This window comes from Hyperolius riggenbachi, chromosome 12 (genome assembly GCF_040937935.1).
Source record: "Hyperolius riggenbachi isolate aHypRig1 chromosome 12, aHypRig1.pri, whole genome shotgun sequence".
Taxonomy (NCBI): domain Eukaryota; kingdom Metazoa; phylum Chordata; class Amphibia; order Anura; family Hyperoliidae; genus Hyperolius; species Hyperolius riggenbachi.
Window position 1 is genome coordinate 196,685,811 of NC_090657.1, and position 25,201 is coordinate 196,711,011.

Genomic DNA, 25,201 nt, shown 5'->3' on the forward strand with positions numbered 1-25,201 from the left:
GAAGCGAGTGGTTGCATCTATTCAGTGACTCCTACAATGTTTAAGGAGCCCTTGAAACTGTACCAGTATTGCTATGCAGCCCTAATGCTGGGAATACACATTTCGTTTTTGCCTTCGTTTTAGCCTTCGTTTCGATTGTGCCTTTTGTCCTTTTCGTTCCCGAAATAATCGAACGTATGGTTAATATCACCACCCACGGTTTCGTTTTGTTTTTCGATTCTGATGGTTTCGTTTTTCCAATAATCGAAGGCTGCAAAGAAACGAAACGAAAATCCCTTTTTACAGGGACGGACTAACATAAACGAACATATAATCGATCTGAACAGCCATCAAGCCTACCAATGACTCGATTAGATGGATAAAGAGAGATAATATCAAACATGTTCGATCACTAGTCGTTCGTTTTTGGGGTCTATTAATCGAAACTATAATGAGATTATGACTATTTTCACATACGTTTTCAACACTCGATTCGTTTACTGAACGAATCGAAGGCTAAAACGAAGGCAAAAACGAAACGTGTATTCCCAGCATAAGGAATATTCATAGCTCCCAACTGTCCCTCTTTGGGAGCCCTGTCCCTCTTTCCTACTCATTTGTCCCTCTTTCAGGACTTTGTCCTTCTTTCTATGTAAATATATGTATTTCTCTACTGAAAAATGTGTTTAATTGCCTCTAAACTTTATTCCCATCTTTTAAATTGATATCTCTTATTTTCAAATGTTAATATGAAGGAAGATGAACCAGGATAGAAAGTGCCAGTGTGGTTTTAATTATAAAACAACATATTTTTCTTATGAAATCTTTATGGTATACGTGACTAGGGGTGTGCCAGGGCTGTGATCAGGGGTGTGGCAGGGGCGTGATCAGGGGTGTGGCAGGGGCATGGCTTAACTCTCTTTCTCATCTCGAAAAGTTGGGAGGTATGGGTATGGTATATTTAACCTTGCAGTCCACCAAATGTGCTTGCACTGTACCTCCAATGGGAGGACAAAGTTGGTCCTTTGCAGCAGAGAATGTACCAGGGCATGCTGTGCCATTTCTAGGACATTTTCAAGTACTGACAGCTGACAAATCAATCACTTTTCCCTCCTGCATGCTCATCATAGAGGGAGTGGCTTCAGCTGAGCTTAGGTGTGAGGGCGTGAGCAGACGACTAGCAGTTATGGAGGATTTATTAATTGATGCAGCTATCTTGCTTTTTGTTTTCTGCAACAACTGCACTTTGGGTTTTTTTTGGTTTTTTTAAAGTAAGCGTTTTACGCACAATTATTAATTTAAAATGTTTTATGAAATGCATATTAAATATAAAAAGCAGTTCTTTTCGTAATCTGAAGCTGTGGTTAAAGCTGTATAGTATTTGCGCTGAAGCGTTACCCTGCGGCGGATTCCGGCTTTTATTTTTTCTTGTTGTGTAGAGGAGCTGGTGTAATTCTGCCCGGTGATGGACGGCGGAACGGCGGTGTGGGCAGGCAGAGGGAAGGCGCTGATAAGGCGACGACAGATGATTCTATTAAGGAATTGCTGTGGTAATTAATGAATGCTGCCAGTAATTGGGAAGGTGGAAGGCTCTGCAATATTGCAGTGATGGGCAGGCTCCCTGTACTTCCTCCCAGCACAGACGTCGTCTATAATCACCACTGTTATCTGCAGAGCCTTCAGCATGCAAATGTCTCCGGAGGCCTCCAGCTTCTGCTCGGACCGAACAGGCGGGTGTTGGGTACACCGCTGACCTTTTATACCCCAGCTAAAGCCTCATACACACGCCTGACTAAAGATAACGACAGTTGCTGCCAAGAGTCTGGCGTGTGTACAGAGGCCCCTGACCAGCAACGGCCGCTCGGCAAGTGATCCACCCAACATATCAACTTGGCCGAGCGAGGTCCAAGGGTTCTGTGGGGGAGGGTGGTTTGAAAATAAAAATGGACACTTACCTGGGGCTTTTACCGGCCCCCTGTAGCTGTAATGTCCCACGCCGTCCTCCAACGATCCGCCGGCCTAATTCCGCATCTAATCCAACTGCGGCTGCGTGGCCGTGTGCGTCATCGGGAGCTTACTGCACAGGCGCAGTGCAAGAAAACTTTGTACTGCGCCTGCACAATAAGCTCCTGATGACGCGCGGGAGCGAGCACTATTCATCTTGTTAGACGAATATCAGACCGGGACCGGCGGCGAGGACCTGAGAATCGTAGCAGGACGGCGTGGGACTTGACAGATGCAGGGGACTGATAGGAGTCCCAAGTAAGTGTCCGTTTTTATTTTCAAACCCCCTCCAAAAAACCCCTTTAAGACGCTCACCCGCCGCATGACGTCACGCACGCACCGCTGTTGTGTCACTGTCGCTCTAGTGGAGCCCGTACTGGGGGCTGCAGGGCCTGGGGAGAGCGGACATGATGGGGCTAACTTGGCTCCAGCTTTGACAGGGTTAAGTTTCCTGTCAGTCTGTCTCCGGCTGGGGCTAGCCAATAGGGATTAGGAGGGGGCTGGATGGGCGGGAAAAGGAGATTTAAAGAGAATCTGTATTGTTAAAATCGCACAAAAGTAAACATACCAGTGCGTTAGGGGACATCTCCTATTACCCTCTGTCACAATTTCGCCACTTCTCGACACATTAAAAGTGGTTAAAAACAGTTTTAAAAAGTTTGTTTATAAACAAACAAAATGGCCACCAAAACAGGAAGTAGGTTGATGTACAGTATGTCCACACATAGAAAATACATCCATACACAATCAGGCTGTATACACCCTTCCTTTTGAATCTCAAGAGATCATTTGTGTGTTTCTTTCCCCCTGCAGCTATCCTCCACTGAAGTGTCACGCTGTTTCTTCCTGCAGAGTACAGACAGCTCTGCCTGTATGTAATTCCTCAGTATGTGAAAGCCCAGCCAGCTCAGAGGAGGATTTATCCAGCTTGTAAAAGATAAGAGAGAAGCTGTCCAAATCTAAATAATACACAGGCAGTGTGCATAGAGGGGCCTGGAGGGGGGAGATGCATCACAGAACCACAACACTGAAGAACTTGGCAGCCTTCCAGACACAGGCTGACAAGTCTGACAAGAGAGAGATAAGTTGATTTATTACAGAGATGGTGATAGTAGAACGTGCTGCAGTAAGCCAGAACACATTAGAATAGCTTTTGGAACTTGTAGGATGATAAAAAGCAGGATGCAATTTTTGTTACGCAGTCTCTTTAAATAGGTTGGGCGGAGTAAGGCACACAGGGATTTCCTGCATGAGAAGCTCCCTCCCTCCCTCCCTTTTGAATAAGATGTTTTCTTTTGTGTTGTGTTTGTGTGTCTTGTCATTGCAGCCGGTGGGGGTATGGTATCCGGAGGTGGTCAAGAGCTGAGAGGTGAGGTGTTCTCCTTGGTGCGTACACCTCTGAAGAAGTGCAACGTTTCAAAGACTGATGTGTTGGGCGGAATGCAGCTGTCCCCGAGCCGGAGTTCGCGGCGGGGGGCCGGTGTTAGGAGCTGCTTCCCTTTCGTTTAAAATGATGTTAATGTTTTGTACCTCCGGATCGCTTCCCCATATTTTTCATTATTTGCATTATTGTTAAGATTTATTCAGTAAAACACTAAGGGCTGCTCTGGCCTTTATTCCTCACGTTACATTGGTGTCTTGTTTATTTATTATGAGTGTTTGATGGTAAAAAGAAGGTGGAGGCTAATATGTTATGCCCTCATCATGCTAATGCAATGCTATGGGGGATTTTTTTAAAAATCATTCAGGCTAGGTTCACAGTGGGACGTTGCGTTGTGATGCAACGTTAAAGTCGCAACCCAGCATTACAACACACTGCAAAAAAAAAGGTGATAACACTGCGTTACCATCACATACAGTAGGGTACAGTAAAGTGTACAGGCAACTAAAAGTATGCTTTCCTGTACCTGATAATGTGTTGATTTAGAAGAAACTAACGCTACATGTTGCAATGCGATGCTAACGTCGCACTGTGAACGTCCTATAGGATTAGCATTGCAGTGCGGTAAGCTGCGTTTTCAACTCTTCAACTTTTCAACGCAGCTCCACACAGTCCCACTGTGAACACAGCCTGAGGCTAGGTTCACAGGAGGACACATTGTGAAGTTGCAACGCAACATTGCAACAAGAGTTATTAATGCGGCGTTACTATCGCATTAAGTGGGTACAGTGAAGCATACAGGCAATGAAAAGTATGCTTTCCTGTACCTCGTAATGTGTGCGTTTAGAGATAATGGAAAGCAGCAATGCGGTACTATAATGCTACACGTTAAAATGCAATGCTAACGTCGCACTGTGAACGTCCAATCCTACCTAATAATATACAAGTGTCCCTGCGTCCCATGTCCCTGTGTCAGTGCTTTTACACTACTGCACATGTCCTGCACAGACAGCCGTTGGGACAGGATGCAGGGAGGCAAGGCGGGCATGTGTGCGCGCCCATGCGACAGGTGGGTGTGTGCGCGCGGCGGTGTGACAAACCTAGAGCCCATTTTTAAACAGGCTTGGGTCACTAGTAGGCTTATCATTGCAGTGCAGTAAGCTGTGTTATAAGACTTTATAACCCAGCACCACAATGCCCCACAGTGAACCTAGCCTCAAGTGGGACCAGGGCCAGGCCGAGGCAGAGGCGAGAGAAGCTCCAGCCTCAGGGCGCAGTGTAGGAGGGGACACACACAGGGCTGGGCCGAGGCGAGAGAAGCTCCAGCCTCAGGGCGCAGTGTCGGAGGGGACACACACAGGGCTGGGCCGAGGCGAGAGAAGCTCCAGCCTCAGGGCGCAGTGTCGGAGGGGACACACACAGGGCTGGGCAGAGGCGAGAGAAGCTCCAGCCTCGGGGCGTAGTGTAGGAGGGGACACACACAGGGCTGGGCCGAGGCAGAGGCGAGAGAAGCTCCAGCCTCAGGGCGCAGTGTAGGAGGGGACACACACAGGGCTGGGCCGAGGCGAGAGAAGCTCCAGCCTCAGGGCGCAGTGTCGGAGGGGACACACACAGGGCTGGGCAGAGGCGAGAGAAGCTCCAGCCTCGGGGCGTAGTGTAGGAGGGGACACACACAGGGCTGGGCCGAGGCAGAGGCGAGAGAAGCTCCAGCCTCAGGGCGCAGTGTCGGAGGGGACACACTACTCACTCAGCTATCATTCCCCTATTGTGTTTGAAGCAGAGAGAGATAGGGGATACATGGCAGTGCCTGCAAGCCACTGAAGCCAGATAACTAGAGATTAAGGTGTTTGGGGCCCTGGGGCACCTCTTAGTCTAATAGCAATCAGTGTGGTACGGCTGGGGTGGGAGGGATGGAGGGGCGCACTTTGGTGTCTCAGCCTTGGGTGCTGGAGGACCTTGTCCCAGCTCTGAGTGGGACCACACACATTACATTAGCAAGAGTTTTTTAAATCACAAGCCTTAGGCCTGGAACCCACTAAAAAGCGCAAGGTGCTGTCGCAATCGCTAGCGATTTGTGATAGCGTTTTGCAATCGATTTTGGGAGCGATTTCCTTGTTCCTATACAATTTATTGAAAAGGAAACGCTCCCAAAATGCTGCATGTCCTGCGATTGTGATTTCCTTCATTGCAATCACTCTAGTGGAATCTGTCCCATCCATTTACATTGGCAGAGCGTTCAGGGAAATCGCTAACGATTGAATGCGCTCCCTAAATGCTCAGAAAAACGCTCTAGTGGTTTCCAGGCCTCGGGCTAGGTTCATAGTGGTCAGTTGTATAACTCTTGCATTATAATGACTGTGAACTCCAGTGGAGACTCGCCATAGACTTTAATACAAAGCCTGCATGCAGCGAGTTAGAAAAACTCAATCTGTTACTGTGAACAGGCCCATAGAACTGTATGGGCAGTGAGTTGACATGCAGAATTTTTCTGCAATGCAACTGACCACTGTGAACAGGGTCTGAGCTTCACAGCAAAGACCAACGATGAGCAGGAAATTCATCTTATGCTGCTCAGACTAATGGTGCCCATACACGATACAATAAAAACGTTCGATTTTCCCGTTTATTCGATCTAAATGATCGAATTGAATAAGTTGAAAATATTTTTTTTTTTCGATCAAGAAATTCGAACGATTATCCCGTTTTTTCGGGAAATCTGATCGGACATGCTGGAAAAATCTTTATATTCGATCTAACAGAATAATCGAACTAAATTATCTAATTGAAAAATTGTACCATGTAATGTAATGGTCCATACATGGTACAATTTTTTTCATCCAATCTTACAATTTCATTTAATAGAAGGGAACTGCCTAAATTATTCTTTCAGTATAATCACTTAATTTACCCTTATAGAAATTATAAGATTGGATGAAAAAAATTGTACCATGTATGGGCACCATAAAACCTGCCCGTACAATGGCTGATTTAACTCCTGACATGCCCAAAAGATAGATATCTCACTGACCGACATCTGATCAGAGAGGTATCTATAAGGGCTTGTTTCCACTATCGCGAATCCGCATGCGTCCAACGCATGGAGATTCGCACATGTAATGCAAGTGGATGGGCCTGTTTCCACTGTAGCGTTGTTGAGGTGCGTTTTTTTCAGTGGTAAAAAACGCACAAAAGAGCCGCAGAATTCGCCTGCGAATGGAATGCATGCTAAACGCATTCGAATTGCATGCAATTTATTTAATAGGGAAATCGCATGCGGTTTCCCCATGCGTTTTTTGCCGCGAATTCGCGTAGGTACCAATGTAAATTCACACAGGCAGTGACATGGTTTAAATCGCATATACCCTCACCTAAACGAATTCGCGGCAAAAAACGCATGGGGAATCGCATCCGCATGCAATTTCATCAGTGGAATCCAGGCGATTCCGCACCGCAATAGTGGAAATGAGCCCTAAATGTCAGTTTTCTCTATTTAAACCACTTGTGTTGAAATGCGATGATTGAACACACAGGTGGGTCACATGGTGCGATTGTACTCACGGTTACCTACAGTGACAAAAAAGGAAACGGGTAGAAACTGTGAAACTGGTAGATTGCTTTAAAAATGTGTTGCTATGTGAATTTTATTTTCATGCTTCCATTTACTTAGAGAAGAAAAAAACGATTTACTTTGCCTCCGGATCCTATAGAGTCTTCCTCCATCCTCCTCCGCCCCACGGTAGTCTCGCTGGGCCCAACAGCAGACATGTAATATTTACCTTCCATGGCTCCAGCACAGGCGCAGTAGCGGCTCTCAGCTTGGGATCAGGTAAAAATAACCAATCCCAGTCAGGTCCACTCTACTGCGCAGGTGACTTGCCGCCTGATCCCGAGCCGAGAGGCACTACTGCGCCTGCGCTGGAGCAGGGGAAGGTAAATATTTGTGCCACAGCCTGACAAATTGTCAGCTAAGGCTTCGGAGGGGCCCAGCGAGACCACCGTGGGACGAAGGAGGACGGGGGTAGTCTCAACAGTATCCAGAGGCCCCTCCTGAGGTAAGTACCCCACAGGGGCCCATTTTTTGATTACAGAGTCTCTTAACGACCAGCTAACGGCAATAGACGGCGGCGGGTCGTTTGCATGGAAACGGCCGCTCGAAGCGGCGGCGATCAGACCCCCCCCCCCCCAGCAAGTCATCCCCCTTGTGGGGAAAAAAGGGGGGGGAAGTCTGATCGCCCTGCTGTATTCATGGTCTGTGCTGCGGGCTGGAGAGCCCACGCAGCACAGATACTGCAAAGTGAGCCCGGTCCTTAAGTGGTTAATAACATTAATTTATTTTGTTTTTTGTTTTTCAATGTAAAAGCACTTCAATGAGCTGAAAAAAGCGGAAAATTGTATACTTACCTACAGTAATTTTCCTTTCGAGGTCCATGGCAGCCCTACTACGGGGTTAGTCCCGCTCCCTAACCCCTACAGGACCTGTCAGTATAAATGTTTAGCCCTCCCCCTCTCAGGTGCTTTTTTTTACTAGTCCAATAACGACTGAGCCTAGTAGGGTGGGATCTCCGTAGGCTGCCATGGACCTCGAAAGGAAAATTACCGTAGGTAAGTATACAATTTTCCGCTTTCCTTTCCATTTCCATGGCAGCCCTACTACGGGGATCTCGGTAGCTTATTTAACAAATGGGAGGGAACAGAGCTGAATTCAACCAAAGGATACTTTATTCAGTAACCCAAATGAAAGGATATTAATGAAATACATCCAGTATTCACATTGTATAATAATGAATCATGTAATTACAGAATTTTTAACGGCAGATAATACACCTCTGCCAAATTCTACCGTGGATAATCCACCAGGATGAATCTTATAGTGAGACATAAAGGTATTCTCGGATGACCAATTTGCGGCCCTGCAGATAATGTACGGGGATACCTTCACTAGCGCAGCCCATGAAGAGGCAATGGACCGCGTACAATGGGCTGTAACTTCCTCAGGTGGCGTTACATTCATTGACCTGTATGCTGCCTTAATCGCTCTTACTAGCCATGAGGCTATGGTTCTCGTCGTTGCCGGCTGACCCTTCTTGTATCCCGCTGGGATTACAAACAGTCTCCTGGTTGTACGAATCTCCTTTGTACGTTCAATGTATATTCTTATTAATTCCGGAATGTTCAATGAGTCTGGGATCTCTAGCATACTATCTGAGAAAAAAGGTAAATTCCACTCCTGACTGAAATGGAATTGAGTGGCCACCTTGGGTATAAACTGCTCGATTGGTTTGAGTGTTACACGATCTGGGAAAAATTGGATATATGGCGGGTCACAGCCAAGCGCCTGCAGTTCCGAAACTCTTCTTGCTGAGGAAATCGCTGTCAGGAACGATACTTTTAGGGTGAGGTCAATGAGAGAGAACTCCTGTATCGGTTCAAAAGGTGGCTTGGTTATTATTTTGAGCACGAAAGTTTCTGGATCCGGTCTGAAAAGGTCTTTTATCATTAGATCTGAACCTTCTTTGTTTCCTGTCCTGAGGGATCAGCCCAGATCTGCCACCCGTCACCCTGGATATGGTTGTGTCCATCCTAGGGCCGAATAGGTTCTTACCATCGTAGGAAATTTTGCACCAAGATGTTTTTGAGTTAGTATCGGCCGACCAAGGCCTTAGCCACATAGCTCTTTTAGCCGAAACTGTTTAAATAATAGCTCTAGTATTACCCCTGATTACGTCAAAAGCGGCCTCACTTACAAAGTCTGCTGCTAGCCTAAATTCTTCGAGAGCGCTGGAGAGTGTCTTGCGATCTACATTAGCTTGGATCGCCCCATCCAAGTTATCAGTCCATGCTCTAATGGCTCGGGACACAGACGTAAGGGCAATTGCTGGCCTGCAAGCACCTTCCCTCCGAGGAGTACAGCTTCTTGAGGTCAAAGTCTACCTTCCTCTCTAATGGCTCGCGGAAAGACACCGCATCCTCTAGTGGTAAGGTCACATGCTTTGCTAGGCGCATTACTGATGCGTCTACAGTAGGGGGTGTATCCAGTTGAGTAATAATTTCCCCCTCCATGGGATAAAGTTTGGCTAATTTGTTAGACATAGACATCTTCCTGTCCACCCTAGCCCACTCCTCCTGAATTAGTTCAGTTACTTCTTCCATTACTGGAAAGGATAGTGGCCTCTTTTTCAGATGCGGATAATAGCGTCTTGTTTTCGCTGGCGGCTCCTCCGGCTCCTCCCATTGTATGGCCTCTCTGACCGATTTTACAAACGGTTCGACTAGGGAAAAATCGAAGCCAACTGCCAGGGTTTCCGTATCCTCCGGTACCTCATAGGATGTTGAGGCTTCTACTTCTCTAGTGTCCTGTCTTGTAGAATGGGAGGCAGCCTGTTCTGCCAGGGTTTGCTGTACCATGTCCCGGACCAAAGAGGGTAGATCCTGGACTGGTTCCTCTTCCATGGGGATAGAGTAAAAGCAATCTGCGCATACCAGTTTTCCTGCCATGCAAGAATGTCCACATGCCCAGCAAGGCTTGACTTTCTGCGTACGAGTGCCAGATGTAGATGCTCTTGGCTGAGATTTTCCTGATTTACTAGAGCGTGAAGACGACCCTCTTCTATGGGCAGAGGAATCTTCTGCTTGTAGTGAGGGGCTGTGCAGAAAGAAAACAGAAATAAATATTTCTGTTAATTCTGTGCCTCTTTAAAACAGTAAAACATGAGAAAAAAGAAAAACCGTGCCCACCTATCTCTGCGTGCCTGGTCTGTTTTGCGGGTAGCAGTAGCATCCTCCATCCTCCTCCAGCTGACACTCTGAAGGGAATGGTACATGCAGTAAGGAGCGTGCAATAAACCCCCGAAATCACCCAGTGAAAACAAATGGAGGTGTACCTTTAATGGTCTTGAGCCTGGTAAATGCAATTGCACCTTGTATGGCCCTGCAATGTACATAAGCTTGATTAAGCTCCCCTTCTGTAATATTCACTCACAATGTTTCCCTCACAGTTGCGTCTTACCTGCTCTGCGCAGGAAACGTTATGCTCCAGTAAGAGGACCTCTTTGCCGCGCCACAAACGTCCTGTGTGCTCCAGCAGCAGTCCTCCTCCTAGCTTCTCCGGTCACAGACTGCGCCGTTCTGCCGAGCCCCGGCCCTCTTCATGCAGCCGTAACCCGGAAGTGGTATTTCCGGAGCCGGATCCGGAAGTTGCGTGCGTTCCGGCGTGGAGCGCACGCCTCTCTTCACTGCCACCCGATCATTTCGCGCCGGTTTACAGTGCACTCCGCTCCCCTGCATCCTTCCGTTGGCCCCCAGAAAGACCAGGTAAGAAAGAGGGGGAGACCCTGCCGCCTAGATCTTTTTAAAATCAAAAAGCGGGGGCTTCGCACAGTGAGGCTACTCTGTGCGGCTGCTGTAGATCGGTACAGCAAGTGGGCAAAAAGAAAACAAAGAGAAGTATATAAAAGAAAAGAGAAAAAATAAATAAATAAACCCAAAGCGACAGTCCTGTAGGTAGGACGGGAAAAAAAAGCACCTGAGAGGGGGAGGGCTAAACATTTATACTGACAGGTCCTGTAGGGGTTAGGGGGCGGGACTAACCCCGTAGTAGGGCTGCCATGGAAATGGAAAGGAAAAACCTTATCAAGTACGATGATCAATGAGATGCAAATATTTCGGAGTTGATTTATGCAAATGTATGCAGCTTGAAAATTGACCAGTCAAGTCCCATCTTGGCTACCTTTGGTCGATCCATTTCCCAGCTGCATATACATTGTTTGCATAATTCTACATCATGGTAGGAACACACTAGGCAGAAATGCTAGCGTTAATGGCGTTAACGCACATTATTATTATTATTATTATTTTTATTCATTTTTTTATTTATATAGCGCCAACATCTTCCGTAGCGCTGTACATAGTACACACAAATAATGGGGAACAAATATACATAAGAAATACAAGACACTGTACAGTCATGACATTGAATAGAATAAATACAGATACATACATAGTTGATGTGTAGTTGGTACATGTGCATATGTTAAAATTACAGCAGTATTACAGCAGTATGAGAAATACTAGGAGGAGGTCCCTGCCCATGCGAGCTTACAATCTAAATGCACATAATACAAATTAATGGGCCGCATAAAAAAACATGTTTGCGTTCTGCAATGTGCGTTTTAAAAAATGCTGAACTTGCTTCATATTTTTCCAAAATGCATCTAAAAACCACCTAATGTATGTCAATGGTGACACAAAGTCAGGCCGGATCCACACTGTAAGCGCTTTTGTGAGCACTTGCGTTTGATTAGCGCTTGTTAAAAAATCCCTCCCATTCACTTTCATTAAAATCGCGTTAAAAATCACGTAAAATTGGCAATGATTGCCGTGATCGTGTACACAGAAAACGTATGCGTTTGTGGCGATTTTTACACAATTTTTACCACGATTTTAATGAAAGTGCAAGGGGAGCAATTTTTTAACAGGCGCTTAGCAAGCGCTAATCAAATACAAGCGCTCACAAAAGCTCTTACAGTGCGGATCCGGCCTTATAGCGTTCTACTGCTTTTTTTTTTTTTTAAAGGTGATGTATTTCTGCTTCCTATTGACTTCCTAGTGGTTTGCATAAAACACATATAAAAAAACGCATACAAAAAGCATAAAATGTGTGAAACGCAAACCCATTAAAATGCAAGAAAAACTTGCAAAACGCAATACGCAAATGCACTCAAAACGCAATTAAAAGTACAAACTCATATGCAGCAAAACGCAACGTTTCACGCAACGCCTAGTATGTTCCCAGCCTCAAGCTGATCAGGAGACTATTTCATTGTCTTCTGACCCAGTGATCACTGTGAGCTCATGTGATTGGCTAATTGAAATCTACACCCTGGCAGGGATAACAAGCTCCAAACAGGGCATAGATTTGAATTAGGCTTTGTCTGGAAGCTGTTAAAGGATGGGAACAAAGTTTAGATTTACCTAAAAACATTTTGCAGCAGAAACAGGGGGATGCAGAGGTTGCGACCGCACCAGGGGCCTTGGGCCAAAGGCGCCCTCCATCATCCACAGTTTTAATTTATTGATTCCATTCTGGCAATAGTCACCTATATATGTGTTGAATGGTGGTAATCATTAACAAACTGTTCCCCGTCCCCTTTTTGCACCTCTGACACTGTGGCTGTCCTTAGCAGGTTTTGTTGCACCATATCAATTGTTATCTATAGAGTGCTTGGGGGGCCCAATGAAAAACTTGCACTGGTGCCCAAAGGGCCTTAGCTACGCAACTGAGTAGAAAAATACATATATTTCCATAGATCTGTACATCAGTCCTGAAAGAGGGACAGGTGGGGGAGAAAGAGGGACAGAGGGACTGGATTCCCAAAAAAGGGACAGTTGGGAGCTATGTCATTGGACAGTATTGCCATCCCAGCATCATTAGGCAGCATAGCTGCATTATCTGAGACCGGTCCTCTTTATTACCTGCTGCTGCTGGTTACAGATGCATATTAGGCGATAGATGGTCTGGTTAGAGAGAGCTGTGTATGCATGTCAGGAGGTCAGCTCCGGTCGTTTGGAAATATGACATTTTCGCTTATTGCTAGGCAACCCGTTTCATGCAGAAGTGGAATAATGGCTGCTCTGATAAATCCTTGTTATTTCTTTGCGGAAGTTATATATATATTTTTTTTTACAAGCAGGCTCTTGTCTAATGACCTATTTCATTTTTGCTGTGTTGCTGTCACCATATGGCGGGCTCAGCGGGCTAGTATAAAGGAAGCCTGTGTCTGATGAGGGCTGGAACAGAATTACATTCTATAAGCTCATAAAAATAACAAGGAAATAGTCTGAATAGAGAAGCAGGAGGTGAATCTAAGTTAATGCATAAGCGAGTTTTCATATGGACCACATTGTAGGTACTGGAACTTTTTTTTTATGACCTAACAGGAAGCGCTCAGGGAAGGCGGCTATAAACGTGACACTCTGCTTTTGGCTGAGTACATATTGTCATGAACTCTGCAGTGTATGACGATGTGGTCCATTCAGTATTATCAGTGGCAGCAAGCAAGAGGCTGAACCGACCGCGGCAAGCACACAGTTCAGCTGTCTGTGTGTGTGAAAGATGCCTGAAGGTCCGTACACACGCTCTACAAAAGTCACCGCGAAAAAACATCCAGCGTCAAGGAAATTACTTTACCGGTGACCAAGACAAATGACGAGTCTTTCCAACAACTTTATCTGCACAACGATACTGCAAACGATTAATCCTTTTAAAGTGAACACGAGCCGAAGCTCGGGTTCAAAATCTGATACTTACAATGAAGAGAGAGAACGCCTATGAAGAGAGATCCTAATGAGGCTTCCGTTGTAGCAAGCCCCCCGTTACTAAACGCGGCCCCTTCACATCGGGGCCGCGCAGCTCCTCTTTCTGGATCAAGTGCGTGCAATGGCCGTGTGAGCCCGCATGCGCAGTAGCAGGGTGCCCGTGGCTACTGAACATGTGCAGACAGGCTCAGTAGGCTATTGTGCAAGCTTGATACAGAAAGAGGAGCTGCGCGGCCCCGATGTGATTGGCGACAATGCTTGGTAACTCAGCAACGGGAGACCACGGAGTAGCGAGGGAAGCCTCAATGGGATACTGAGGCTTACCTTTCTCAGAACTGACTCCACCCACAGGAGAAAGCAGAGGGAGGAGGTGGGCAAGATCAATTGATGGCTCTGTGCTGGGGAGGAAACTCCCACTCTACTGGCAGCTCTATACTTTGTGCAGAGAGCTTTGGGTCATGTGGCTGACTTTTCCAGTGGGAATTTCTCTGGAATAGATTCATGAAGTTTATTCATAAGTTTCCTGAAAACAAAAAAATGCATTCTCGCCCACATTCTCAGAATAATTGACAGGTGCCAGTGGGGTAGAGTAAACTGATATTAGCGCATAGCCATTATTGACCACATAAAATATTTTTTTTCCGGAGACTGACCACTACTTTCCCAATTCCAGACCTGAGCGGGAATGAGCTGGATATCCTCACAAGTGAAAAGAGTGTTTAGCTACAGCCAGTTCCCCCAAGCATGGCCCCACCCCATCAGACAAGAGGTGTGGCCAATTCAGTGTCCCATCCCTCCTCCCCTCCTGAATGTGTGCCATCCAGAGGCTTCCCCCACTGATGTAACTTTTTTGAAGGTTACAGGTTTACTGTGAAGTGGGCAGAACACAAGAAGTGTATTAAGGCTCATACACCCGCTTTATTGGTGTCGCCCAGTGGGGATTGGGGCCTGACCCCTTGGTGACATCACTGGGCTGAGTCTGTACAGACATGTAGTTAGCCTGCAGGCTAACAACGTGTTCCGTTGCAATGTGTGGGGGGGCTGAAGGCCGACAAAGCAGGTGGGACATCATGTGGTGGGAGAAATGAGCGGGAAGAATAGATCCTTGGCCGAGTGTCCAGGGGCTTAAATCGAGGGGTGCTGTCCCTGCGACCGCAGGGGGCCCCAGTGCTGTAAGGGGGCCCCAACTACTCCTTCTGATAAAAGGGTCCATCCTTCAGATCAGGTGTTTGATGGCCACACTTGTTATGGGTGTGAAGATCATGCTGGCCACACTTGTTTTATGTCCCTTGTGAGATGAGCCCCTAGGCTGTGAAGGTCACAAGGGTTTGGCAAGTGAAAAGGTGTAGACGTTGGTGGGCCCCATCAAAGTTTTCCTGGGGGTGGCCCCATAATTTATAGTTACACCCCCACAGGTGGTTGTCAGGGGCTGCAGCACACAGGCTGAAATATCGGCAGAGGCCGTCATTATCGGGCACCTCAGCCAACTTTTATTTTGCATGTGTACTGGCTTTTAGAAGATTACCAGATAACTAGAAGATTAGATCATCACCAAATAACAGTTACATGGATCAGCTGCTAGAAGCTTTGATTTACGTACACTGAGTTCCATCTCCTCCATGTAGTGTTGGGCGAACATCTAGATGTTCGGGTTCGGGCCGAACAGGCCGAACATGGCCGCGATGTTCGGGTGTTCGAGCCGAACTCCGAACATAATGGAAGTCAATGGGGACCCGAACTTTCGTGCTTTGTAAAGCCTCCTTACATGCTACATACCCCAAATTTACAGGGTATGTGCACCTTGGGAGTGGGTACAAGAGGGAAAAAAATTTAGCAAAAAGAGCTTATAGTTTTTGAGAAAATCGATTTTAAAGTTTCAAAGGGAAAACTGTCTTTTAAATGCGGGAAATGTCTGTTTTCTTTGCACAGGTAACATGCTTTTTTGTCGGCATGCAGTCATAAATGTAATACATATAAGAGGTTCCAGGAAAAGGGACCGGTAACGCTAACCCAGCAGCAGCACACGTGATGGAACAGGAGGAGGGTGGCGCAGGAGGAGAAGGCCACGCTTTGAGACACAACAACCCAGGCCTTGCATGAGGACAAGAAGCGTGCGGATAGCAATTTGAATTTTGTCACCATGCAGTCATAAATGTAATACAGATGAGAGGTTCAATAAACAATAAACAGTAATTGGTGTTGTCCAGAATGCGCACAATGCGTGGGTTGCGTTCAATGCAGTCCTAGGCCGAAGAGGTCATAGCCTAGGGTCACAAAAACCTGTTTATTTGGGCAATTTCAATGGTGGCGAGTCTGACGTACATAAATCGCAGCAATGGCCGTTAGCAACGTCTGAATCTCACGAAATGTCTCATGCAGGTAGAAGACATATTGTTAGACTTGGGCTCCAAAGATGGGTTCCCTACATCTCTGCAAACCAGAGTTACAGGGTTCCAAATTTGGTAAAATCCCCCATAGGCTTTCATTGGGCCTCCTATTTACAGTTCCAAAATCTCACATCTTTTCAAAGGGCAATTGCTCAGCAGTGGCAAATTTTCTAGCATTGTAGGGACCCTTAGGGGGAACATGACTGGTGAGTTTCGGGCCCCTAGGCCAAAGAGGTCATAGCCTAGGGTCACAAAAACCTGTTTATTTGGGCAATTTCAATGGTAGTTATGCTGACGTACATAAATCTCAGCCATGGCCGTTAGCAACGTCTGAATTTCACGAAATGTCTCATGCAGGTAGAAGACATATTGTTAGACTTGGATTCCAAAGATGGGGTCCCTACATCTCTGCAAACCAGAGTTACAGGGGTGCAAAATTGGTAAAATCCCCCATAGGCTTTCATTGCCTCCCTATTTCACTTTCCAAAATCTCACATCTTTTCAAAGGGCAATTGCTCAGCAGTGGCAAATTTTCTAGCATTGTAGGGACCCTTAGGGGGAACATGACTGGTGAGTTTCGGGCCCCTAGGCCAAAGAGGTCATAGCCTAGGGTCACAAAAACCTGTTTATTTGGGCAATTTCAATGGTAGTTATGCTGACGTACATAAATCTCAGCCATGGCCGTTAGCAACGTCTGAATTTCACGAAATGTCTCATGCAGGTAGAAGACATATTGTTAGACTTGGATTCCAAAGATGGGGTCCCTACATCTCTGCAAACCAGAGTTACAGGGGTGCAAAATTGGTAAAATCCCCCATAGGCTTTCATTGCCTCCCTATTTTACTTTCCAAAATCTCACATCTTTTCAAAGGGCAATTGCTCAGGAGTGGCAAATTTTCTAGCATTGTAGGGACCCTTAGGGGGAACATGACTGGTAAGTTTCGGGCCCCTAGGCCAAAGAGGTCATAGCCTAGGGTCACAAAAACCTGTTTATTTGGGCAATTTCAATGGTAGTTATGCTGACGTACATAAATCTCAGCCATGGCCATTAGCAACGTGTGAATTTCACGAAATGTCTCATGCAGGTAGAAGACATATTGTTAGACTTGGATTCCAAAGATGGGGTCCCTACATCTCTGCAAACCAGAGTTACAGGGGTGCAAAATTGGTAAAATCCCCCATAGGCTTTCATTGCCTCCCTATTTCACTTTCCAAAATCTCACATCTTTTCAAAGGGCAATTGCTTAGCAGTGGCAATATTTCTAGCATTGTAGGGACCCTTAGGGGGAACATGACTGGTGAGTTTTGGGCCCCTAGGCCAAAGAGGTCATAGCCTAGGGTCACAAAAACCTGTTTATTTGGGCTATTTCAATGGTGGCGAGTCTGACGTACATAAATCGCAGCAATGGCGGTTAGCAACGTCTGAATCTCACGAAATGTCTCATGCAGGTAGAAGACATATTGTTAGACTTGGATTCCAAAGATGGGGTCTCTACATCTCTGCAAACCAGAGTTAGAGGGCTCCAAAATTGGTAAAATCCCCCATAGGCTTTCATTGGGCCTACTATTTACCGTTCCAAAATCTCACACCATTTCAAAGGGCAATGGCTCAGCAGTGGCAAAACTCACCAGTCATGATCCCCCTAAGAGTCCCTACAATGCTAGAAAATTTGGTACTGCTGAGCCATTGCCCTTTGAAAAGATGTGAGATTTTGGAAAGTGAAATAGGGAGGTATTGAAAGCCTATGGGGGATTTTACCAATTTTGCACCCCTGTAAATCTGGTTTGCAGAGATGTAGGGACCCCATCTTTGGAATCCAAGTCTAACAATATGTCTTCTACCTGCATGAGACATTTCGTGAAATTCAGACGTTGCTAACGGCCATGGCTGAGATTTATGTACGTCAGCATAACTATCATTGAAATTGCCCAAATAACCAGGTTTTTGTGACCCTAGGCTATGACCTCTTTGGCCTAGGGGCCCTAAACTCACCAGTCATGTTCCCCCTAAGGGTCCCTACAATGCTAGAAAATTTGCCACTGCTGAGCAATTGCCCTTTGAAAAGATGTGAGATTTTGGAACTGTAAATAGGAGGCCCAATGAAAGCCTATGGGGGATTTTACCAAATTTGGAGCCCTGTAACTCTGGTTTGCAGAGATGTAGGGAACCCATCTTTGGAGCCCAAGTCTAACAATATGTCTTCTACCTGCATGAGACATTTCATGAGATTCAGACGTTGCTAACGGCCATTGCTGCGATTTATGTACGTCAGACTCGCCACCATTGAAATTGCCCAAATAAACAGTTTTTTGTGACCCTAGGCTATGGCCTCTTCGGCCTAGGACTGCATTGAACGCAACCCACGCATTGTGCGCATTCTGGACAACACCAATTACTGTTTTCCCTTTGAAACTTTAAAATCGATTTACTCAAAAACTATAAGCTCTTTTTGCTAAAAAATTTTTCCTCTTGTACCCACTCCCAAGGTGCACATACCCTGTAAATTTGGGGTATGTAGCATGTAAGGAGGCTTTACAAAGCACGGAAGTTCTGGTCCCCATTGACTTCCATTATGTTCGGAGTTCGGCTCGAAGACCCGAACATCGCGACCATGTTCGGCCCGAACCCGAACATCTAGATGTTCGCCCAACACTACACGTGACCCGTTCGGCCAATCACAGCGCTAGCCGAACATTCGGGGAACGTTCGGAGATTGTGATATTTCCACCTTCACTCTCTGTTCCACCTCCCATTGTCACAATCAATGTAGAGAACACCCCAATAGCATCAACCCCCAAAGCTCGTTGCCTAGGGGTAACTCTGGACTCTGAGCTCTCCTTTAAACCACATATTAACACTTTAACTACCTCCTGCTACTTCCATCTCAAAAACATTTCCAGAATCCGTCCCTTCCTTTCACAAGAAGCAACTAAAATGCTTGTGCATGCCCTAATCATCTCCCGTCTTGACTACTGCAACACCCTACTCTGTGGTCTACCAAAAAGCAGACTGGCACCTCTCCAATCCCTACTAAACTCTGCGGCCCGTCTCATCCACCTCTCTTCTAGATCCTCTGAGGCAGCCCCTCTCTGCCAATCCCTCCACTGGTTACCAGCTGCCCAAAGGATCCAGTTTAAACTTCTCACACTTGCATACAAAGCTCTACACAAGCTGTCGCCTCCATACATTTCCTCTTTAATCTCCAGATACCTCCCCGCTCGGACCCTCCGTTCCTCACAAGAGACCCTTTTGTCCTCCAGCCTAGTCACCTCCTCTCACTCTCGCATCCAAGACTTCTCACGGGCGGTCCCTCTCCTTTGGAACTCTCTCCCTCAGCCGGTTCGTCATGCCACGAGTCTGGAAACCTTCAAACGTACTCTGAAAACACACCTGTTCAGAAAAGCCTATAATTTGCTATAGGCAGCACTGAAGGCACACTGGCTCACCCACTAATCCTGGTGTTTCCTTCCCCTTTGTTTCCTCCCCACTACCCTCTAGATTGTAAGCTCGCAAGGGCAGGGACCTCCTCCTAGTGTTTCTCATACTGCTGTAATTTTAACATATGTATATGTACCAACTACATATCAACTATGTATGTATCTGTATTTATTATATTCAATGTCATGACTGTACAGTGTCTTGTATTTCTTATGTATATTTGCTCCCCATTATTTGTTTGTACTATGTACAGCGCTACGGAAGATGTTGGCGCTATATAAATAAAAAATAATAATAATAATAATAAAACGTTCGGCCATGCGCTCTTAGTTCGGCCATATGGCCGAACAGTTTGGCCGAACACCATCAGATGTTCGGCCGAACTCGAACATCACCCGAACAGGGTGATGTTCTGCAGAACCCGAACAGTGGCGAACACTGTTCGCCCAACACTACCTCCATGTGGCTAATTAGTGTTTTAGGTGATTTTCTTGCTCACTGTAAGGCCTTGTTCACATTGCGTCTGCGTTTGGCGTTTCAATACCCGGTGATTACCTGTGCACTGGGTTTTTTTTGTGAACCGCTTTTCTAAGCGGTTTTGCCGAGCGATTGCGTTTTTTCACTTCCTGATGGTAGTCAGGAAGTGAACTCTTTGATCTGGAAAATAATAAATACAATGTATTTATTCTTAAGAAAGTGAACGCATTCGCTGCACAAAGCAATTTTGCGAGTGTGTGCGTTTTTCCTATACCTTCCATTGAGGCAAAATCGCCTAAAAAATGGCCCATGCACCGCTTTTCTGAGCGGATCGGAATCGAACCACTCAGATGTGAACTGTCTCATAGACAATAATGGTGTAAGCGCTTTCAGGGCAATTCTGAAAAATCGGCAGCGCTTAAAAAATGTGAAAAACGCCTCTAGTGGGAAAGCGCTGAGCGATTTATGTAGAGATTTTAGAAGCACTATTGTAAGCACTTTTCTAAGCACTTTTGTGTAGCTTTTTTTTTCACTTCCTGACATCAGTCAGGAAGTGAACCCTTTGCCCCTGAAATGAATACCGTATATTCCGACGTATAAGACGACCGGGCGTGTAAGACGACCCCCCAACTTTTCCAGTTAAAATATAGAGTTTGGGATATAATTGCCGTATAAGACACACACCAAATAAAAATTAAAAAACATCATATACTGGTGCTCTGTATGAACAGATACTGGTGCTGTACTGTATGTTGTACCCGGTATATAACAGTATATAGGCGATTGACTGGTTGTGATTGGTCAACTTTCCCTCTCCAGGTGGATTGGTCAGCTCTCCTTGTCTACCTGTTTATCAGAGCGGTATGGAAGAATAGATTGCGCTGTGCCCATAAAACACGCCTTTCACCCCTCTGGCCCGCCCTTGTATCCTATTTACCTCTTTCTCTGCCTCTCAGAACTCACACATGTGCACCTGCGCCGCTTCACTACAGTCCTCAGCAGCAAGATCTGAGAGTCCGTAACAGGACAGTGCATATCACCCGGCATCAATGACACCCCAGGGTAGACGACCCCTGACTATTCAGAAGATTTTCAAGGGTTAAAAAGTAGTCTTATACTCTAGAATATACTGTAAATACAATGTACGGTATTTATTCATTCAAAGCGCTCGGGAAATCGCTTTTCAAATTGCTTTTTTAATGGCTTAGCGATTTCCCTATACTTTCTATTGAATTGCAAACGCTTTGAAAATGGTGCAGGAGCCGTGTTTGGGATTGGGTAGAAAGCTCATCACTTATGTGAGAACACTTGTATAAGCTAACATTGCACTAGCGCTTTTACGGAGAATTTTAAAATCGCCAGCGCTAAAAAAAAAACGAAATCGCCCCTAATGTGATCAAGCCCTTAAGGTAGCCATATACATTTATTTAATTTTCTCAGTCACTTCCTGGCAGATCTGATCTCTGTAATCTACACCCAAACATGTCAGATCGACTGTAATCTTGTTTTTTTCGTCACCAATTAGGCTCTGTTTGGGTGGTACATTTTGATAAGAATTATTTTATTCTAAATGCGTTTTAATGGAAAAAAATTAAAACAAATCATTATTTCTCAGTTTTTGGCCATTATAGTTTTAAAGCGGAACTAAAATCTCCGGAAATCTCCAGGAAGCTCCAGGTAAGTGAAACTCTTATTTTTTTTATGAGATTTCAGTTACGCTTTAAAATACAGTTAAACTTTGTACTGTGGATAAAACCCACACATTTTATTTGCCCATTTGTCCTGGTTATTGGAACATTTAAAATATTTCCCTAGTACAATGTATGGCGAAAATATTTTATTTGGAGGTAAAGGTGCATTTTTTCAGTTTTGTGTCTATGGGCCCGTTTCCACTTGTGCGGATGCAAATTTCGCATGCGGGTGTATGCAAATTTTCATGCGAATTCGCGTGACGCTGTATGCGAATTTAACCATGGCAGTGCCGGAATGCTTTTCCATTGATTTCCATGCGAAATCGCATGAAAATTCGCATACCAAAACCGCAGGCGATTTCCCTATTAAATACATTAGCAGCGATTCGCATGCATTCCACACGCAGGCGAATTCTGAGGGCTCTGCCGTGCAAAAAAATCTTGCACAGAAAAACGCTCAGGAAAACTGACAAGTGGAAACAGGCCCATTCACTTGCGAATCTGCATGCAGGAAACGCATGCAGATTCGCGATAGTGGAAATGGGCCCTATCACTAATTACAAGCCCATAAATTAAAAAAAAAAAATAACAGTAATATACCTTCTTGACATACATATTAAAAAAGTTATGTCACTAAGGCAATAATTTAAGTATTTTTTTTTTTAATTGACATTTTTTTTAATGGAAAATACATTATTTGGGTACTATAGGAGAGTGTGGGAGGGAAGGAGTTCATTTTAAATGTTAGTGTGGGTCTTTTTATTAATATTTGGCCACAAGATGTCCTCGTGCATTTTTTCCTATTAGCATACTATCAGTACACGAACAGGAAGTAATGCGTGGACGTGTTATTTTGGAAGTTACAATGACATTGATGCCAGCGATCATTGACATGGGGACTTATGAATGGCAACTGCAATACCATTTATTCATCTCCCCTCTAACGGGCGGTGGCAAGTACCTGCACGGGAGCAAGCGCAGAAGCGAGGGATGGTTATCCACCACAACAGACAAATATCTATGTCCCTGAGCAGGAACTGAAGTCCTGCAGGACGTAGATATACCATTTGTAACCACATGGTTAAAGGAAACATGAGGTGAAAATAAACTGATAAGATAAACAATTGTATTTATCCTCCTTCTCCTAAAAATGACCTTTTTTATACCCCATAGTTTTATTTTATTTTTAAATCAACTTTTTAAGTTTTTACTGTTTCATTGTCCCTGCTCAATGTCACATTTATTGAAGTATGCCAGAGCTCAAATCTATGAATTATTGACCCTTTTTATCTGTTTCCTGCTCTCAGAAGCCTTTTTTCTGCCAGGAAAATGCTTTATAGCTGTGATTCCTTATGAGTGAGGGTTACGCTATAGTCCGACCCGGTCCTGACCCAGACAGAAACTTGCATACCTGATTTTTAACTCTTTCAGGCAGAGAAAGAAAAAAAGGAACACAGCCTAGTTATTTGTGTGCTTGGCACTGTACATACACATGTCTATCTTATCATGTCACCTCTTGTATTCTTTAATGTGTGGCTACCTTTAGTGCCTACACAGAAAAAGAGTTGAGTCTTAAACTCGCTCTCGTTAAATTGAACAGTTTGCCTGTAAAAACACTGGTAGTCTCGCAAGCGGTTCGTAATGATTTTCCACGGAGTATGTGTTTAACATGTGACACGAAGCAGCACAAAGTGAGATCTTGTTGCCACAGGTCTGACTCTGATAGGCGATGCAAAGCAGATGTTTGTAGGCCGTGCAGAGAGTCTGGCTTCTCCCACAGATGAACTCACTGCAGTCTGAGCCCAGATTGGCAGCTCCATCACTCTAATTAGGTATAATGATATTGGCCTCTCTCCGCAAAGTGCTTCTTTCGTGAGGGGATGTCGGAGCTCCCGCACAGTAAGGTGGTCCCGCGCCTTATTCAAAAGTAGTAAAATCTCTAAGACCTTTTAAAGATTTTTTTTTGTAAAATTTCAGTAAACCATAAAAGGGGAATTTATAATAAAGTGAAAAGTTTTCCAGGCTAGGTAACAACTTGTGGGGTCCTCCGCAGCTGAATCTGCTGCTGGAAGCTCGGAGCAGGAACAAGTGAAATGGTATGTATGGAATATATTATCATAAGGCTTTCCATTGTAAAAGGCCAGAAAAGAAATCCAAAGGTGTGTGAAAAATACTTTACTTAGTTTTGTGTTTCCGCAGATGTCATAAAATACATTTTCACCCTGCGCCAATTACTTTATACGGGGTGGTATATGTGCAAGATCTTAACTGGTGGTACTGTAACCAGGGGAGAAGAGGGGTGGTGGGTAATCAGTTTCGTCACAGGAAAGACTTCGTAAAGAAGCGCAGGAATGACACAATTAGCTGCACTTCACGTGCAGAGATCTGCATGTCAGTAATTATGGGGATTAGAAAGGTGAGGGATGGTAGTAAGATTTGCTATACAAAGCTATTGGATGAAAATTGTTGCCCCAGCTATTTGCCTTTTGTGTGTGTTTTCCTGGACATAGAAGACTAGAGTAGTCTGTACAGCGATCAGACTATCAGCTGAAACAATCAGAAACTTTACTTTGGCCATCTAATATCTTATGTCTCCACGTACCATATGGTCATGCAGATTTATCATGTTAAGTTGATGTATAGTTAAAGTTTGTTAAAGTTTTGTTCACACCATAGTTAACATTAATGTTTGGATCTGGTAGAAGGTTGGGTTTAGTGTCGGGTATTTATCAGTAAAAGGATTAAGGTTAAGTTCATGGTTTGGCTATAGGTATTGGAGAAAGGGTGAGGATTAGTATAATTTGGGAATAGTGTTAAGGTGAGTTTAGTGGGGAGGAGGTTAAGTTAGAGTTTAGTTTAAGTCTGAGGTCTAAAAAAAACAGAAGCGGCAAATGTAGGTGCCTGCTTGGAAATTTGGGCATTACCATAGACTGCAGTGTTAAATGAAGCTATAGTGGTGCCCAGTGAACAATTTGGGAGCCAGATATAGATGAAACATAATAACGGCACAAATAGCAGCGGAGGGACTGATAGCGGCAGCCTAGGTAAGTGAGCAAATGAGGTTTAGCTATTATGTACACAAAATCCTCATAGGCAGTGATAGTGTTAGCCGTAGGTGGTGCGGAAGGGGGAGCGCTAGTGTTAGGGGTAGGTAAGTGTTAGTAGTGGGGGCAGGGTTGGTGTGAGAGGACGGTTAGATAAAGTGATAGTAGAATATTTGTAAATTATCAATATTCTAGCATTGGCATATTATCCTGCACCCAATAATAGAATTCTACTAGTGGCTTTACCTGGTACCCACATTTCTGGATGCCCTTTTTTTCTTTGGTATGGTTTTATCCCATTTTAGGTACAATTAAAGTTGCTAAGTACAGCTGCTAAACTCAGAAACTCTTCTTATCCTTCTAATTATGTGGGTAAACATTTTTCCCGCTTGTGAGGTCTGTTAGGGTAAGGATTGGTCCACACTACATGCGGTTGCAGAACGCAATCTGCGTTCCGGGCTCCAGTGTTAAAAAAACGGACCGTA